Below are 19,601 nucleotides of genomic sequence, written 5' to 3'. Positions count from 1 at the left end.
AACCCTAATTAATAATTGCCTTAATTATTAGTTGTTTATAATAAGAAAGTGACAAATCCAATATGATTTTTGTTTCTAAGTTATTAATAACTTCAATCTTGTTAATGAAGTTATTAATCCAAGAATTATATGGTAATTAGGAAACCCTAGTTCCATTATAAACAAAGGGCTAACCCCATAATTCTATGTGAAACCCTGGAACCTTAATCCATTTATGAACGAAACCCTAACTCCACTATTTCATGTGAACCCTAAATTGTTTCCAAACCTAAACCCCAAGTATCATGTGATCATATTACTACACTATCATTCATAGATTCATATTTAGGCACTCAATGCTTGTTCAAATCCACATAAAATATAGGAATCCTATCACTACTAAATTAGCATCCCATGTGTTCATCTTAATCAAACCTAGATGATCCAACAGGATCAACCCTAGTCCTTGTTACCAAAGATCTCATCCTTACTTAGCATCACACCATGGTGATGAACCCTAATAGCAACCCTACTTACTATTTTGTACTACATAACCCTGTTCCACTAAACCTACTAGTATTAGATAATTATTAATCATCCTATCTAGGAACCACCATTCCTTACTTAGTAGATCCAATGGGAAACTCTAGACAACCTCAACCTTAATTGATATACTTCTTAATACTTAAGAAGTATGTTCTTCAAAAGTTATTCTTTTAAAGTAAATAAATAATCATCATCAACCCTGCTTATAAGGACCTATAAACCCTAACTAGCTATCACCAACAAAATGCACCAATCTTGATAGCAACCTTGTATAAATAATTTCTTAGGATGCCTTGGCTTAACTTAACCTTACAAGCCCTTGGTGTTGATGAACCCAACTAGGTTGTGATCCATCTAATACTTACTCCAGAAACTAGATGAAACCATAGTCAACCATAGAACCCCACCAACCTAATTATCATACTTGTTCTTTATTAAAGAACATGTTCTTCAAAACTTAATTCTTTTGAATGGTATAATAAGTAATCATCAACCATGCACTATAGGACTTAAAATTGACAACTGCTCTCTACTGATTATACAACTACTATCACTTGGTGTGTATGATTGTTACTATGCATTCTACCACTTGATTATGACTCTAAAACAACACAAACCTGAATAAGAACCTTGTTTGTGAATCACTCTAAAAGTGTAACACACCTTGAACTAATCATTACAACTCACTAATCCTAAATCATCGGGGTTAGGTCACGTTTAGAGAGATTGCATCTCATACTTATGCATTATTGCATCCTTGGCAATCTTTTAAACATCGTCCTTACCGGACGATGATGCTATTTCAGAATTTGGAGTTATTGCGTATCGAAGACCTTGCCTGCATAATCTTGCAGTCAATAAAGGCAAGTTAATCGCTTGCTCATGTCATTTGAGTATTTTTACCAAATTACTTGCAAAGTACTATGTTTATCACTATTGCATAAAAAGCAAAACCACTATTTTCATAACTATGAATATGACTAAGTGGTGGGCAATGGAACCATGGATTGTGTTGATATGGTGGAGGTTCCATTGCAAGGGTTTATATCCATCTAGGATTAAACAACAAATGTCGTCCAGTGATTCTTGTGCCGTAATACCCGTGTTAACCATAAGATCCGGAGTGGGACGGAGTAGTCAAAAGTGTTTCCACCTCTCGTTCATCAACGGATGCGCATGCCGTAGACACTTGTATTCTGTCGGGGGCAAGCGGTAGGCTGGGGAATCCATAAGTTCCCCACGGCATAGTCCGTAGACACTTGTCGCCCGAAGAGCAAGCGGTAGGCTGGGGAAGCCATAAGTTCCCCACGGTATTGCGGTCTATGATGGGTTGCACCTGCCGGCGAAGGAATTTGGTTCGATCCCAGATTGTTGTCGTGGTCGGGGTGTAGGATAACGTTGCATAGAAAACAAAAATTTTCCTACCGCAAACACGAAATCCAAGCCAAGATGCAATCTAGAAGACGGTAGCAACGAGGGGATTATCGAGTCTCACCCTTGAAGAGATTCCAAAGCCTACAAGATGAGGCTCTTGTTGCTGCGGTAGATGTACACTTGCCGCTTGCAAAAGCGCGTAGAAGATCTTGATCACGATCGGTTCCAGCGCCACGAACGGGCAGCACCTCCGTACTCGGTCACACGTTCGGTTGTTGATGAAGACGACGTCCACCTCCCCGTTCCAGCGGGCAGCGGAAGTAGTAGCTCCTCTTGAATCCGACAGCACGACGGCGTGGTGTCGGTGGCGGTGAAGAAGTCCGGCGGAGCTTCGCTAAGCTACGCGGGCAATATGGAGGAGAGGGGGGCGGCTAGGGTTTGGGAGGGGGTGGCCGGCCACTCAAGGGGGTCGGCCAGGCTGTGGTCTTGGGGTGGCCGGCCCCCTCCCCTTGGCCCCTCATTATATAGGTGGATTCCCAAGAGTTGGTCTCCAAGTCTTCGAATAAGACCCGAACCAAAAACCTCCCATAAGAGATGAAACCTAGCCCAACTAGGACTCCCACCCAAAGGGTGGGATTTCCACCTCCCATAGGGGGGTTGGCCGGCCACCTATGGTGGAGTCCACTTGGGACTCCACCCCATCTAGGGCTGGCCGGCCATGGTGGTGGAGTCCCATGTGGACTCCACCTTCCTTGGTGGTTTCTTCCGGACTTTTCTAGAACCTTCTAGAACCTTCCATAGAACCTTCCGCGACATTCTATTTCACATAAAATGACATCCTATATATGAATCTTATTCTCCGGACCATTCCGGAACTCCTCGTGACGTCCGGGATCTCATCCGGGACTCCGAACAAATATTCCAACTTCATTCCATATTCAAGTACTACCATTTCAACATCCAACTTTAAGTGTGTCACCCTACGGTTCGTGAACTATGTGGACATGGTTGAGTACTCACTCCGACCAATAACCAATAGCGGGATCTGGAGATCCATAATGGCTCCCACATATTCAACGATGACATTAGTGATCGAATGAACCATACACATATAATACCAATTCCCTTTGTCACGCGATATTTTACTTGTCCGAGGTTTAATCTTCGGTATCACTTTATACCTTGTTCAACCTCGTCTCTGACAAGTACTCTTTACTCGTACCGTGGTATGTGGTCTCTTATGAACTTATTCATATACTTGCAAGACATTAGACGACATTCCACCGAGAGGGCCCAGAGTATATCTATCCGTCATCGGGATGGACAAATCCCACTGTTGATCCATATGCCTCAACTCATACTTTCCGGATACTTAATCCCACCTTTATAACCACCCATTTACGCAGTGGCGTTTGATGTAATCAAAGTACCTTTCCGGTATAAGTGATTTACATGATCTCATGGTCATAAGGACTAGGTAACTATGTATCGAAAGCTTATAGCAAATAACTTAATGACGAGATCTTATGCTACGCTTAATTGGGTGTGTCCATTACATCATTCATATAATGATATAACCTTGTTATTAATAACATCCAATGTTCATGATTATGAAACTAATCATCCATTAATCAACAAGCTAGTTAAGAGGCATACTAGGGACTCTTCGTTGTTTACATATCACACATGTATCAATGTTTCAGTTAATACAATTATAGCATGGTATATAAACATTTATCATAAACATAAAGATATATAATAACCACTTTTATTATTGCCTCTTGGGCATATCTCCAACAGTCTCCCACTTGCACTAGAGTCAATAATCTAGATTACATTGTAAGGTACCTAACACCCATGGCATTCTGGTGTTGGTCATGCTTTGCCCTAGGGAGAGCTTTAGTCAACGGATCTGCTACATTCAGATCAGTGTGTACTTTGCAAATCTTTACTTCTCCATCTTCGATGTACTCGCGAATCGAATGGTAACGCAGCTTGATATGCTTCAGCCTCTTGTGTGACCTTGGTTCTTGTGCATTGGCGATGGCACCCATGTTATCACAGTAAATGATTAATGGGTCCAATGCACTAGGAACCACACCGAGCTCTACAATGAACCTCTTCATCCATACCGCTTCTGATGAAGCCTCCAAGCCGCTTATGTACTCGATTCTCGTTGAAGACTTCGCCACCGTGCACCGCTTCGAGCTTGCCCAGCCATCGCAAAGACCATTCAATATAAACACGTACCCGTGCACCGTGACTTAGAGTCATCGGGATCGGTGTTCCAACTTGCATCGGTGTAACTTGTTACAACGAGCTCTTGGTCACCTCCATAACAAAGAAACATATCCTTAGTTCTTTTCAAGTACTTCAGGATATTCTTGATCACTGTCCAGTTGATCCATTCCTCGGATCACTTTGATATCTGCTAGTCAAACTAACAGCATGTGCTATATCCGGTCTAGTACATAGCATGGCATACATGATAGAGCCCATCGCCGAGGCATAGGGGATCCGACTCATCCTTTCTCTTTCTTCTCGTCGTAGCCGGACCTTGAGTCTTACTCAAGACCTTGCCTGGTAACATAGGTAAGAATCCTTTCTTACTTTCATCCATTCTAAACTTCTTTAGAATCTTGTCCAGGTATGTACTCTGTGATAGCCCTATTAGGCGTCTTGATCTATCTCTATAAATCTTGATGCCTAATATATACGATGCTTCACCAAGGTCTTTCATTGAAAAACTATTATTCAAATAACCTTTAACACTGCTTAATAGTTCTATGTCATTCCCGATCAATAATATGTCATCTACATATAATATCAGGAATGCTACAGAGCTCCCACTCACTTTCTTGTAAATACAGGCCTCTCCATGACACTGTATAAACCCGAAGTCTTTGATCACCTTATCAAAACATCGGTTCCAACTTCTTGATGCTTGCTTCAGTCCATAGATTGAACGCTGAAGTTTGCATACTTTGTCAAGCATTTTTAGGATCGACAAAACCTTTGGGTTGTACCATATACAACTCTTCCTCAATGTCTCCATTAAGGAATGCTGTTTTGACATCCATCTGCCAAATCTCATAATCGAAAAATGCAGCTATTGCTAACAAAATCCTCACAGATTTTAGCTTCGCTACAGGTGAGAAAGTCTCATCGTAGTCAACTCCTTGAATTTGTCGGAAACCCTTTGCGACAAGTCGAGCTTTATAGACAGTAATATTACCATCAGCATCTGTTTTTCTCTTGAAGATCCATTTATTCTCAACAGCCTTTCGGCTATCAGGTAAGTCTACCAAAGTCCATACTTTGTTATCATACATGGATCCCATTTCGGATTTCATGGCTTCTTGCCATTTGTTGGAATCTGGGCTCATCATCGCTTCTTCATACGTCGCAGGGTCCTCATCATTGTTATCTACAATCATGACATTTAGACAAGGATCATACCAATCAGGAGTGGCACGCTCCCTTGTCGATCTGCGAGGTTCAGTAGTTTCCTCGTTCGAAGTTTCATGATCATTATCATTAGCTTCCTCTGTTGCCGGTGTAGGCGGTACAGGTACAACTTCCGCATCGCGCTACTCGATCAACGAGTATAGATTCATCAATCTCATCGAGTTCTACTTTTCTTCCAGTCACTTCTTTAGTGAGAAATTCTTTCTCAAGAAAGGTTCCGTTCTTAGCAACAAAGATTTTGCCTTCGGATCTGTGATAGAAAGTGTACCCTATAGTTTCCTTAGGGCATCCTATGAAGACGCATTTCTCCGCTTTGGGTTCTAGTTTGTCCGGTTGTAACTTCTTTACATAGGCTTCGCAACCCCAAACTTTTAGGAACGACAGCTTAGGTTTCTTATTAAACCATAATTCATACGGTGTCGTTTCAACGGATTTTGATGGTGCTCTATTTAAAGTGAATGCGGCTGTCTCTAATGCATAACTCCAAAAAGATAACGGCAAATCAGTAAGAGACATCATAGAACGAACCATATCTAAGAGAGTTCGATTACGACGTTCGGACACACCGTTTCGTTGAGGTGTTTCCGGCGGAGTCAATTGTGAAAGTATTCCGCATTTCTTTAAATGCATGCCAAACTCATAACTCAGATATTCACCTCCACGATCAGATCGTAGAAATTTGATCTTCTTGTTACGTTGATTTTCTACTTCACTTTGGAATTCCTTAAACTTCTCGAAAGTTTCGGATTTATGTTTCATGAAATAGATATACCCATATCTACTCAGATCATCTGTGAAGGTTAGAACATAACGATAACCACCGCGCGATGCTACGCTCATTGGTCCGCACACATCGGTATGTATGATTTCCAATAAGTTAGTAGCTCGCTCCATCATACCAGAAAATGGAGTCTTAGTCATTTTTCCCATTAGACATGCTTCGCATCTATCAAGTGACTCAAAGTCAAGTGATTCAAGTAATCCATCAGTATGGAGTTTCTTCATGCGTTTCACTCCAATATGACCAAGACGACAGTGCCACATATAAGTAGAATTATCATTCAATTTAATTCGCTTAGCATCAATGTTATGTATATGCGTATCACTACTATCGAGATCTAACAGAAATAAGCCATTCTTTTGTGGTGCTCGACCATAAAAGATATTATTCATAAAAATAGAACAACCATTATTCTCAGACTTGAATGAATAACCGTCTTGCATTAAACAAGATCCAGATATAATGTTCATGCTCAACGCGGGTACAAAATAACAATTATTTAGGCTTAAAACTAATCCCGAAGGTAGATGTAGAGGAAGTGTGCCGACAATGATCACATCGACTTTGGATCCATTTCCAACGCGCATCGTCACTTCATCTTTCAGTAGTCTTCGTTTATTCTTTAGTTCCTGTTTCGAGTTACAAATATGAGCAACCGAACCAGTATCAAATACCCAGGTACTAGTACGAGAACCAGTGAGATAAACATCTATAACATGTATATCATATATACCTTCTTTCTTCTTCTTGACAAGGCCGCTCTTCAGATCCGCCAAATACTTGGAGCAATTACGCTTCCAGTGTCCCTTCTCCTTGCAGTAATAGCACTCAAAGCATCGTGCTTAGGGCCGTTCTTAGGTTTCTTAGGAGGTGTGGCAGCTTTCTTGCCACCCTTCTTGAATTTTCCCTTAGACTTGCCCTGTTTCTTGAAACTGGTGGTCTTGTTGACCATCAACACTTGGTGCTCTTTCTTGATCTCAATCTCAGCAGCTTTAAGCATGGCGAAGAGTTCAGGTAACTCTTTGTTCATGTTCTGCATATTGTAGTTCATCACAAAGTTCTTGTAACTAGGTGGCAGTGATTGAAGGATACGATTAATCCCCAGTCTGTTAGGAATAACTATTTCCAAGTCACTGAGTTTCTTTGCATGCCCGGTCATGGCGAGCATGTGCTCACTAACGGAGCTACCTTCTTCCATCATGCAGCTGAAAAATTGTTTCGATGCTTCATAGCATTCCACGGCCGCATGAGTTTCAAAAATAGTCTTTAACTCTTTTATCAACTCATGAGGATCGTGGTGCTCAAAACGTTTTTGAAGATCGGCTTCCAGACTGCATAGGATGGCACACTGTACTTGAGAGTACCGAGTTTTCCGAGTCGCGTAAACATTCTTTACTTCATCGGTTTCTGTTTCTGCTGGAGGATCACCTAGCGGTGCATTAAGCACATATTGCAGATTTCCGCCAGAGAGGAAGATCCTCACATGACGGAACCAGTCGGTGAAGTTGCTACCGTTGCTCTTAAGCTTTTCTTTCTCTAGGAACTGGTTAAAATTGATTGGGGACGCCATATCTACAACATATATTTGCAATAGTTTAGACTAAGTTTATGACAAATTGAGTTCAAATTTTAATTCAACATAATTAAAAAACTAGGTGAACTCCCACTCAAAACAATATCCCTCGCATTGTCTTAGTGATAACACGAACCAAATCCACCGCACCTAAGCCCGATCATCACGAGACAAGGTGTGATTTCAATGGCGAACACTCAAAGTGTTCATCATATCATCCATATGATTTATGCTCTACCTTTCGGTATCACGTGTTCCGAGACCATGTCTGTACATGCTAGGCTCGTCAAGGCCACCTTAGTATCCGCATGTGCAAAACTGTCTTGCACCCGTTGTATGCACTTGTTGATTCTATCACACCCGATCATCACGAGATGCTTCGAAACGACAAGTCTTGGCAACGGTGCTACTAAGGATGAACACTTTATTATCTTGAGATTTTAGTGAGGGATCATCTTATAATGCTACCGTCGCGATCTAAGCAAAATAAGATGCATAAAAGGATTAACATCACATGCAGTTCATATGTGATATGATATGGCCCTTTTGTCTTTGCGCCTTTGATCTTCATCTCCAAAGCACGGACATGATCTCCATCATCTTCGGGCATGATCTCCATCATCGTCGGCGTAGCGCCAAGGTCAATGGCGCCGTCTTCGTGATTGTTCTCCATGTAGCAACTATTACAACTACTTTGAAATACTACTCAACATGAAATTTTAAAGACAACCATAAGGCTCCTGCCGGTTGCCACAATACAATAATGATCATCTCATACATATTCATCATCATATCATGGCCATATCACATCACCAAACCCTGCAAAAACAAGTTAGACGTCTCTAATTTGGTTTGCATATTTTACGTGGTTTAGGGTTTTCGAGAGAGATCTAATCTACCTACGAACATGAACCACAACGTTGATACTAATGTTGTCAATAGAAGAGTAAATTGAATCTTCACTATAGTAGGAGAGACAGACACCCGCAAAGCCTCTTATGCAATACAAGTTGCATGTCGAACGAGGAACAAGTCTCATGAACGCGGTCATGTAAAGTTAGTCCGAGCCGCTTCATCCCACTATGCCACAAAGATGCAAAGTACTCAAACTAAAGATAACAAGAGCATCAACGCCCACAAACCATTGTGTTCTACTCGTGCAACCATCTATGCATAGACACGGCTCTGATACCACTGTAGGATAACGTTGCATAGAAAACAAAAATTTTCCTACCGCAAACACGAAATCCAAGCCAAGATGCAATCTAGAAGACGGTAGCAACGAGGGGATTATCGAGTCTCACCCTTGAAGAGATTCCAAAGCCTACAAGATGAGGCTCTTGTTGCTGCGGTAGATGTACACTTGCCGCTTGCAAAAGCGCGTAGAAGATCTTGATCACGATCGGTTCCAGCGCCACGAACGGGCAGCACCTCCGTACTCGGTCACACGTTCGGTTGTTGATGAAGACGACGTCCACCTCCCCGTTCCAGCGGGCAGCGGAAGTAGTAGCTCCTCTTGAATCCGACAGCACGACGGCGTGGTGTCGGTGGCGGTGAAGAAGTCCGGCGGAGCTTCGCTAAGCTACGCGGGCAATATGGAGGAGAGGGGGGCGGCTAGGGTTTGGGAGGGGGTGGCCGGCCACTCAAGGGGGTCGGCCAGGCTGTGGTCTTGGGGTGGCCGGCCCCCTCCCCTTGGCCCCTCATTATATAGGTGGATTCCCAAGAGTTGGTCTCCAAGTCTTCGAATAAGACCCGAACCAAAAACCTCCCATAAGAGATGAAACCTAGCCCAACTAGGACTCCCACCCAAAGGGTGGGATTTCCACCTCCCATAGGGGTTGGTCGCCACCTATGGTGGAGTCCACTTGGGACTCCACCCCATCTAGGGCTGGCCGGCCATGGTGGTGGAGTCCCATGTGGACTCCACCTTCCTTGGTGGTTTCTTCCGGACTTTTCTAGAACCTTCTAGAACCTTCCATAGAACCTTCCGCGACATTCTATTTCACATAAAATGACATCCTATATATGAATCTTATTCTCCGGACCATTCCGGAACTCCTCGTGACGTCCGGGATCTCATCCGGGACTCCGAACAAATATTCCAACTTCATTCCATATTCAAGTACTACCATTTCAACATCCAACTTTAAGTGTGTCACCCTACGGTTCGTGAACTATGTGGACATGGTTGAGTACTCACTCCGACCAATAACCAATAGCGGGATCTGGAGATCCATAATGGCTCCCACATATTCAACGATGACATTAGTGATCGAATGAACCATACACATATAATACCAATTCCCTTTGTCACGCGATATTTTACTTGTCCGAGGTTTAATCTTCGGTATCACTTTATACCTTGTTCAACCTCGTCTCTGACAAGTACTCTTTACTCGTACCGTGGTATGTGGTCTCTTATGAACTTATTCATATACTTGCAAGACATTAGACGACATTCCACCGAGAGGGCCCAGAGTATATCTATCCGTCATCGGGATGGACAAATCCCACTGTTGATCCATATGCCTCAACTCATACTTTCCGGATACTTAATCCCACCTTTATAACCACCCATTTACGCAGTGGCGTTTGATGTAATCAAAGTACCTTTCCGGTATAAGTGATTTACATGATCTCATGGTCATAAGGACTAGGTAACTATGTATCGAAAGCTTATAGCAAATAACTTAATGACGAGATCTTATGCTACGCTTAATTGGGTGTGTCCATTACATCATTCATATAATGATATAACCTTGTTATTAATAACATCCAATGTTCATGATTATGAAACTAATCATCCATTAATCAACAAGCTAGTTAAGAGGCATACTAGGGACTCTTCGTTGTTTACATATCACACATGTATCAATGTTTCAGTTAATACAATTATAGCATGGTATATAAACATTTATCATAAACATAAAGATATATAATAACCACTTTTATTATTGCCTCTTGGGCATATCTCCAACACGGGGTCCATCCTTAATTGGTGTAAGAGGACCGACGAGGACCCAGGGTCGGGGTGTGCAAAAAAGGGTGGGTGTTCGAGGTAGCGGAGGAACATGATTGGCTAGACCTTATACCGGGCCTCACACCAAAGGAAGTGTGGACGAGCCTGCAACTCGGTTGGCACCAAGGTTAAGATCTCTTATGGGTAAAGCAACACACCTCTGCAGAGTGTAATGAATCGTGACCTGTCACTCGCTGTTCCGGGATATGGAACTGCGAACGCTGCCGGAAAGGAACTCCATGAAGTTCTAGTAAACCGGTGAAGGATGACGGACATAGTTCTTCTGAATAAAAGTAACCTTTTGAACAAATGGTTATGAAAACCTGCATTGGTATTAGACTTTCTGGTCTAATGCTATAGCTAGTGCATTAAACACCTCTTTCCTATAATGAACTTGTTGAGTACGCTCGTACTCATACCACTCTTAAATCCCCTGCTTAGATATGGAGGCATTGATGGAGGATCTACAGTGCAACTCGAAGACCGAGGAATCAACAACTACTTCAAGGGACAGGAACCTACCAGAAGAGTCAAATACTACATCCAACAAGGAGAAAACCTAGATTAGCATTAGTAGGGAATTATCTCCCTAATCCTAGCTCCTAATTAGCTAGAATCTGATCAAAGCCTCTATAGCTAGACAAATACTCTATAAGTAGAGTTCGTGGTAAGACTAGACTACGAGTCGTTCTTCTGGAGTTTATTTGCAGTTTTACCTCATTATAAAGTAGGAGGCTGTGATGATCTTATGTAACAGATTCAATGTTGTAATTCTATAGACATGCCTTGGACCCGCATATGTTTCTGTTGTACCAATCTGAGCGATCTAATACTAGTGGAACGGTGTTTCATTGGTGTTATATCAGACTTGCATACTACACCATGCAGTGGTATGCCGGGTCACCACAGTTGGTATCAGAGCAAATGCTTTGACCCTAGGATTAAAACCCTTTAAAGGAGACCTATAGGAAGTTGTCTTAGCTAAACCAAATTCTTCTAATGACTTGAGATGGATATTCACTTGAGAATAATCCTGACACACTTGAGTCAAACCTTCTTACCTATCTTTCCTAAGTGAAGATAGTTAATTAATCCCAAACATATAGTACACCATGAAGTCCTTAAACAATAGATGAGTAGATCACAGTTGGTATACAATACATGGTAGTCCAAAGAGATGATACAACCATAAGGAAGATATCCTATTGGAAGATGTGTAGCAAAACCTGTTAGAGTTAAGTAAGAGTTATCCAGACCTGTAATAAGAGTAATATCAAGTGATAAAGATAAGCAAGATATCCTACTAGAAGATATATACGAAGACAAGTAATTGGAAAGTTAAATTCATCCAAACTTGTAAAACAATTGATAGTAAGTGATACAAATAAGTTATAGGAAATAGTATAGACCATGATGAGTCAATCATGGGAAATAAGGAAGAGTGATAGGAATAATCCATGTCTACTTCCCTGGTAGAGATAGTAATCATATATGATTCATCTAAGAGTCATTATGTGATGGATTAGAATATTACAAATACTTAGGAGAAGTACAATAAAAAGTCAGGTGTTCAACGATAGTGCAAAAATTGTGTTCCCAAAACTATGGGAAGTATGCCAAGCACATCATGACCATAGTCTTATAATAGAAACACTTGAAAGTATAGGAGCTATATTCCAATAGTTATGTGTTTGAAATAGCAATGTTAGAACCAGACATGTCATATAAAGTAGTGCTCAACAAAATGGAAGCTAAGTTAATACTTCCAAAGAACTTTAGGTCAACCACAACTATTCTAGACCACTTTGTTTCAAGTTTATCTCATTGCAAATGTGCAATTAAGATAAATGTTGAGACAAATAGTAGAAATCCATATATTCGTGCTAAGTATCACGATATAAACCTATATTATGTGGTGTTATATACTGCACATTTCAGTCTGATGTTTAGAGATGTCTTACTCAACTATTATATTCAGGCTTATGATGGTGTGTATTATAAGCACAAAGCTGAATCTTCTTGGATTTTATTGGATTTTCATTGTTTGACTAGATCCAATCCAGTGCTCCTGGGCTTTTCCAATCTCTCTTCTGATCTCTCCAAATAGTGGTTTAGTGGCTTCGCCCTTTGAAAGAAAAGCATATTGTAAGTGGCCCGAAGCAAATAACTCTCCGTTGATGATGGCATGAAAGCTTTAATGCATACTGATGTATGCTGGAAGAACAGCAAGAGCTCATCGTGGCGGCGGCTGCCCAACCGTAGAAACGAAAATAGAAAAAGGATACATGAAGTTTGACTTTGATATGCAAGTGCATGTTGCAATATCAAGTTCTTACTTGATGCTATAGATCTAGAGGGTAATGGTATTCGTGTAAGGAAGTGACGAATTCTGAAGATTCTGAAGACAAGATGAAGGTTCATCAAAAGAAGGAAGCAAAATTGTGGGAAGCAACCACAATACCCTGAAGGTAGTGCCAATCAAAATTCATGCTTTACCTCAACAGAGGAGTACTTTAGTACATATGAAGCATGAAGGTGAGAAATATGATGATTACGGAGAAGTAGAAGCAGAACCCTAGTCATTATGGAAGAGGGGATGCATGGGAAATCACTTTGGATACTATATTCATAGTGGTTTTCTTGCAAAACAAACCCTGAAGGAAGGAAGATGACATATCAAATCATAGCGGATATAAGAAGACCATAGTTGATATTAGAAGACCACAGTTGGTATAGGATTAATACTGCGAGATAAAGTTGAGGATATCCCGACCAATTTGGTCAAAACCTATAATAGAATCCATTCTGAGTTAACAAATAGCCACAATTGGTATCAAGTAGTCCACCATTGGATTATTTGTACCAAGAAGTTGTGAATAAATAAAATGTTGTCAGCCCAATAACAATGACCTATAATCATTTAATCGAAGGATTCACAATGGATGTCCACAATTGAGTGGATACACCACAAAGATTCTTCACAAGACCTTAGAAGAATACAAACCATAAGCTAGACCCATACCAATATTCTAACCATAATTCCAATGGTTGGAAGAAAAGGAGTTAAAGAACATAAGTAAACTCTAAGGGGTAGAGTAAAGATTGAGTTGGATGTACAATGACTTAATACTTTAAGGTAGATAGAAGCAGAAGGTCTGAACTGAGAGGAAGTTCGATCTTATTTTTATAAGATTATTGAACACTACTCTCGGAAGGATGTCAGGCCAGAAGCTGAGATTCATACCTCGAGGAAGTAAGAATTGGATTATAACTTGAGAAAGTGAGTAATATTTACTCAGAAGTACGATAGCTCAAGTCAGCTAAGTTTAATGAAGTTGGATGAAGGAAATACCGTAGACAAGATACAGCCCAAGAAGGTCAAAGACCAAAGGAGATTGACTATACCAAAATCAAGGACTAATAGAATGATTCCTTTCATGGAACCTAAAGAACTCAAAATAGTTATAGGTATCAACTATAAACCATGATTGGATGGACTAAATGAGTCTAATCCATTCTTAGGGAAATAAACCATCACGACCATTTCCATGGTAAATACCTTACTAAGTACCATTATTGCAGTTTTGATAGTAAGGGAAAACAAAGACCTATTTACCAATTAGGATTATGTTATCAAATTAGTCTTCAAGTTAAGACTAGCAGCACCAGAAGAAGTCCCAATCATTGAATCTTCAATGAGAAAGTAAACAAGGTTATGATATTGAAAGGAATCATGGAATTGAAGTAAGAAGCCATAGTTCAGCGACAGCCACTACTGGATTCCAGGAAGAATCTGGACAAGGGATATATTCAAATATATCCAGTGAGATCACCACGGAGTTCAACAAAAGATATAGTCTGCACAAGTCAGATCCACACTCCGGAACGCAAGAGAGTTCAAACTTCGAGGACGAAGTTTAGTTTAAGGGGTAGAGACTGTAATATCCCAGGTATTGGGGTTACAAAAATAGAGGAAACAGATGTGTGCATTGCATTCATGCATAGAAAATCTGGGGAATTTTCACTCTTTAAAGTAAAACTATCAAAGTAACTGAAGTTTCACTTGACCTTGGTGGAATTGAAGTAGCTCATCAAGTCAAGTGCTATAAACCTCAGTGTGACCTTTGTTAAAACCTGTTTTGGGTAGAGATGATTTGATCTAAGGGGTTAGATCAAATGGAACTAACACAACAACACTTTAATCAATGATCAATTGCTTGATCTTATAAAAGATCATAACATGGTATTCCTTGCCATAACATAAGAACATCTATTCAATTGGAACTCAAGTAACAATAAATGGAGAAACCATTCTTCACTTATCTTTTCCATGTCTAAAACTAATCCATGTTCTTACCATGAACCTCATGGTAATTCTTGAACTAAATTCTTGAACTCAACACCAACACAAGCTTATCATTAAACCCTAGAGATGGGAGAAGCCTATAACCATCAAATAGATAATAATCAAACTCTAAGTTATTAACACTTAAAAGTTAAGAAACTACACTTGGGGTATAATTGAATTCACTTTAAAACTAATTACTCAATATGGTAAAACACAAGGACCTAAGTGCATAAAAGTCACCCATTCTTATTTTAATCATAACTTATTAAATAAGTGGAATATTACAAAACTAAAATTGTTTACATTACGAATTATAGTTCAAACAATTTGAATAAAATAAAATATGAGTACTTTGAAACTCATATGATCATGCCTTGGTGAAATCAACAATCACCATTCAAAATTTGTGGTATAATCATTGTCTTTGACATTTTTATCCCAATTACAATATAAATACAATCACATATGATATAGTGACTCAACCACAAGCATAAAATCATTCACAAGATATTTAGTAACAAAAGCCACTTGGCTATCTAAAAATAAATCACATGAGAGGATAATACCAAAGCCACATAGGATGAAAATATCTACATAGCTTGCATCCTAAGCAATGCCACCTCATGCTTAAAGGATTGCTATGGATGAGAGCATGACAACCAAGCACCTTACTCATCAAATTAAACCAAGAGTCATCCACCTATGTGTCAAGATATTAGGGCATGCCCAAGACTATAAAAGAAAACCTCTACCACATCCATTTCATCATTTTGCACCATGATACAAGAAAACCAACACATTGAGCCACCCCATAAAATAGTTAGGATCAAGATGAAGCAGCTAGGAGGTGGAGGCATGCCACAAGATGCAGGTTTATCAGAATTCCTGAAGAACAAGCTACAGAAGATAGCAAGGTAGAAATTCTAAGGAAGACCACATATTTAGATAATCACACCATCATTCCTTGAGTAGAACCTTAGATTATAATCCAAGTCCTTGTGGAGTGAGAGGGGTAATTGGTACAACCATATCTAAATATTTCTAGTAATAACTTAGGAAGCCAAACCTTGATCATTATAAATTGTGTAGTGATCATAAACCCTAAGAACTTGAAGTAGAGGATATAAGCCGTAAGAAAATCTTAGAGTTAAAGACTATAATTTATATGGTGAGAAACCATTCATCCATATAACCAAAGTTAACTATAAAAAGAACCATAACCACTTTAGTTACTTTTAGTGATAAATTAAGAACAAGAATAGAAGTCTATTGGTAGCAGATAAAACCACTTCTCAGATCCTTAGTAACTAAAGGAGCACATGAACTATTAAGCATGTAACCATTTACCATACAATTGGGAGGTTAAATCCTAGCAAATGCAATATGATGCCATCTCATATCTACAACCTAGAATTATATCTCAACCTAGTTTGTATACCACATGGGTGAGCACAACTAAAACCCAATGAAGCCATATTTGAGTTTCGAACCATGTGTCAGTAAGCACATAGAATTAGAACCCTAGCATTGCACTCTCATGCTTAATTATAAACCAAAAGAGCCACCTAATGTTACGTCCTATAATTAAACCCATGTGTGGTTAACAACCCTCTAACTTTGTAACCAAGATAAACCATGATTGAAACAATACATACTTAGGTACTCTCAAATATAATTATAGTATTACCCTTAATAGGAGGGGTTATGATAGAAACTATAAAACCCTAATACATTGGAGCTCACATAAAATCATGTACAATTGACCAATTCCCTAAATTGAAACCAAGTTTTTATACAACCTTTAAAATACTTTGAGTTGAAAGAATCAACTATAATAATACAAATAATTTGATTCACAAGGAAAAAAATAAAAAATGAGAATATAAACTCATGCCTATTTGCTATTTTGAATAAGCCAAAATTATGCAATATAATCCAATATAAAATATTGTTTCAAATAGAGAATGGTGTAATAGTTATTGCACTACATCTTAATCCAGTTAACATAACAAGAAACCTGCAAATCAAATTAGAATTCAAATCAGGTTCAAATAGAAAATAGAAAACAGAAAATAGAAAACAAAAAAAGGAGAAAAAGCCTACCTGGCTTACCTGCCGCAGCAGCCCAGCTAGGGAGGCCCAGCAGCAACCCATAGTCCAGCTCCAAGACGCAGCCCAACCAGCCCAAGGTACCCCTTCGCTGTGGATAAAGACGAGGTGGGGGTCGTCGTCTTCGTCTTCTCCTCTGGACGCGCTGGAGATCGACACCGCGACGGGGAGGGCCACGTCCCGCGGTCGTCGCCGCCGACGCTGACCGCCAGCACACGCCGAAGCCCGTATAAAAGGCGCAGAAGCCCTTCCATTCCCCTCTCTTCGTCTCAAACGACCGGATTTCTGAAACCCTAGCTCGCCGGCCACCTCATCTCGCCGCCGATTGAGGCCGTCCGAAGCTCAATGGTGAAGTCCAGGAGGTGCGCCTCGTCTTCTATTCCATCTGGGAGGAAGATAGCGTCCAGGGAAGCCTCCATTCCGGCGAATTCGGCCATCTTCTCCGACCACCGCCGCCATGGCCATGGACGATATCGCCGTCGTCCGGCCATCTCAGGCTCGCCTGAGCATCTCTGCGCAACGAGGGTGAGCTCCCGCGTCTCCCAAGCTCCTTATTTGGCCCCAGCATGCACCGTAGCCTGCCACCGCCGTAGTCCGCCGTGCGCCGCCGCTGTTTGTGCTCACCGGAGATACTCCGGCAACCAATAGGGAGCGGCGCCGCTACCAAATCGCTCACCGAGTCGCCCCGAGTAGAACCCGCCTGGTTCCCCCTCCACGCGAGCCCCAAATCGCCGCCGTCATCGTCAACTGGCCGCCGGCTAGGAGCCCCCACTGGCCACGTCGATGATTTTGACCTTGGTCAAATACATGCGTGGCAGATGACTTGGCCGGTGGCCCACCAAACAGTGTCTGCGGGTAGAACTCACCGGGTAGCTTTAGTATTTCCATTTAATTTTAAATCCAGAAATTTGCTGCAACTTCAAATAAATCTAGAAAATTCATATAAACTCAGAAAAATGAAAATAACATATCAAAATTCTTAGAAAAGAAAACTCTATCCAATAAAAATATAAAACAAAATTTTTATTTTCAATAAAAATTCAATTATTTAATACTTGTTATTTAAGTCTTTTATTTTAATTCTAAATGCTATTAAAATTCAATAATTAGAAAAACTTTCCAAATTAAATAAAAACAAATAAATAAATAAAGAGAACATTAAAAATAATTTTCTTGATTTGTTAATTTGCTAAATCCTTATTAGAGGGATTTAAAACCCTAATTAATAATTGCCTTAATTATTAGTTGTTTATAATAAGAAAGTGACAAATCCAATATGATTTTTGTTTCTAAGTTATTAATAACTTCAATCTTGTTAATGAAGTTATTAATCCAAGAATTATATGGTAATTAGGAAACCCTAGTTCCATTATAAACAAAGGGCTAACCCCATAATTCTATGTGAAACCCTGGAACCTTAATCCATTTATGAACGAAACCCTAACTCCACTATTTCATGTGAACCCTAAATTGTTTCCAAACCTAAACCCCAAGTATCATGTGATCATATTACTACACTATCATTCATAGATTCATATTTAGGCACTCAATGCTTGTTCAAATCCACATAAAATATAGGAATCCTATCACTACTAAATTAGCATCCCATGTGTTCATCTTAATCAAACCTAGATGATCCAACAGGATCAACCCTAGTCCTTGTTACCAAAGATCTCATCCTTACTTAGCATCACACCATGGTGATGAACCCTAATAGCAACCCTACTTACTATTTTGTACTACATAACCCTGTTCCACTAAACCTACTAGTATTAGATAATTATTAATCATCCTATCTAGGAACCACCATTCCTTACTTAGTAGATCCAATGGGAAACTCTAGACAACCTCAACCTTAATTGATATACTTCTTAATACTTAAGAAGTATGTTCTTCAAAAGTTATTCTTTTAAAGTAAATAAATAATCATCATCAACCCTGCTTATAAGGACCTATAAACCCTAACTAGCTATCACCAACAAAATGCACCAATCTTGATAGCAACCTTGTATAAATAATTTCTTAGGATGCCTTGGCTTAACTTAACCTTACAAGCCCTTGGTGTTGATGAACCCAACTAGGTTGTGATCCATCTAATACTTACTCCAGAAACTAGATGAAACCATAGTCAACCATAGAACCCCACCAACCTAATTATCATACTTGTTCTTTATTAAAGAACATGTTCTTCAAAACTAATTCTTTTGAATGGTATAATAAGTAATCATCAACCATGCACTATAGGACTTAAAATTGACAACTGCTCTCTACTGATTATACAACTACTATCACTTGGTGTGTATGATTGTTACTATGCATTCTACCACTTGATTATGATTCTAAAACAACACAAACCTGAATAAGAACCTTGTTTGTGAATCACTCTAAAAGTGTAACACACCTT

This window comes from Lolium perenne, chromosome 7, assembly GCF_019359855.2.
Source record: "Lolium perenne isolate Kyuss_39 chromosome 7, Kyuss_2.0, whole genome shotgun sequence".
Lineage (NCBI taxonomy): Eukaryota > Viridiplantae > Streptophyta > Magnoliopsida > Poales > Poaceae > Lolium > Lolium perenne.
This window is presented reverse-complemented; position numbering follows the sequence as displayed.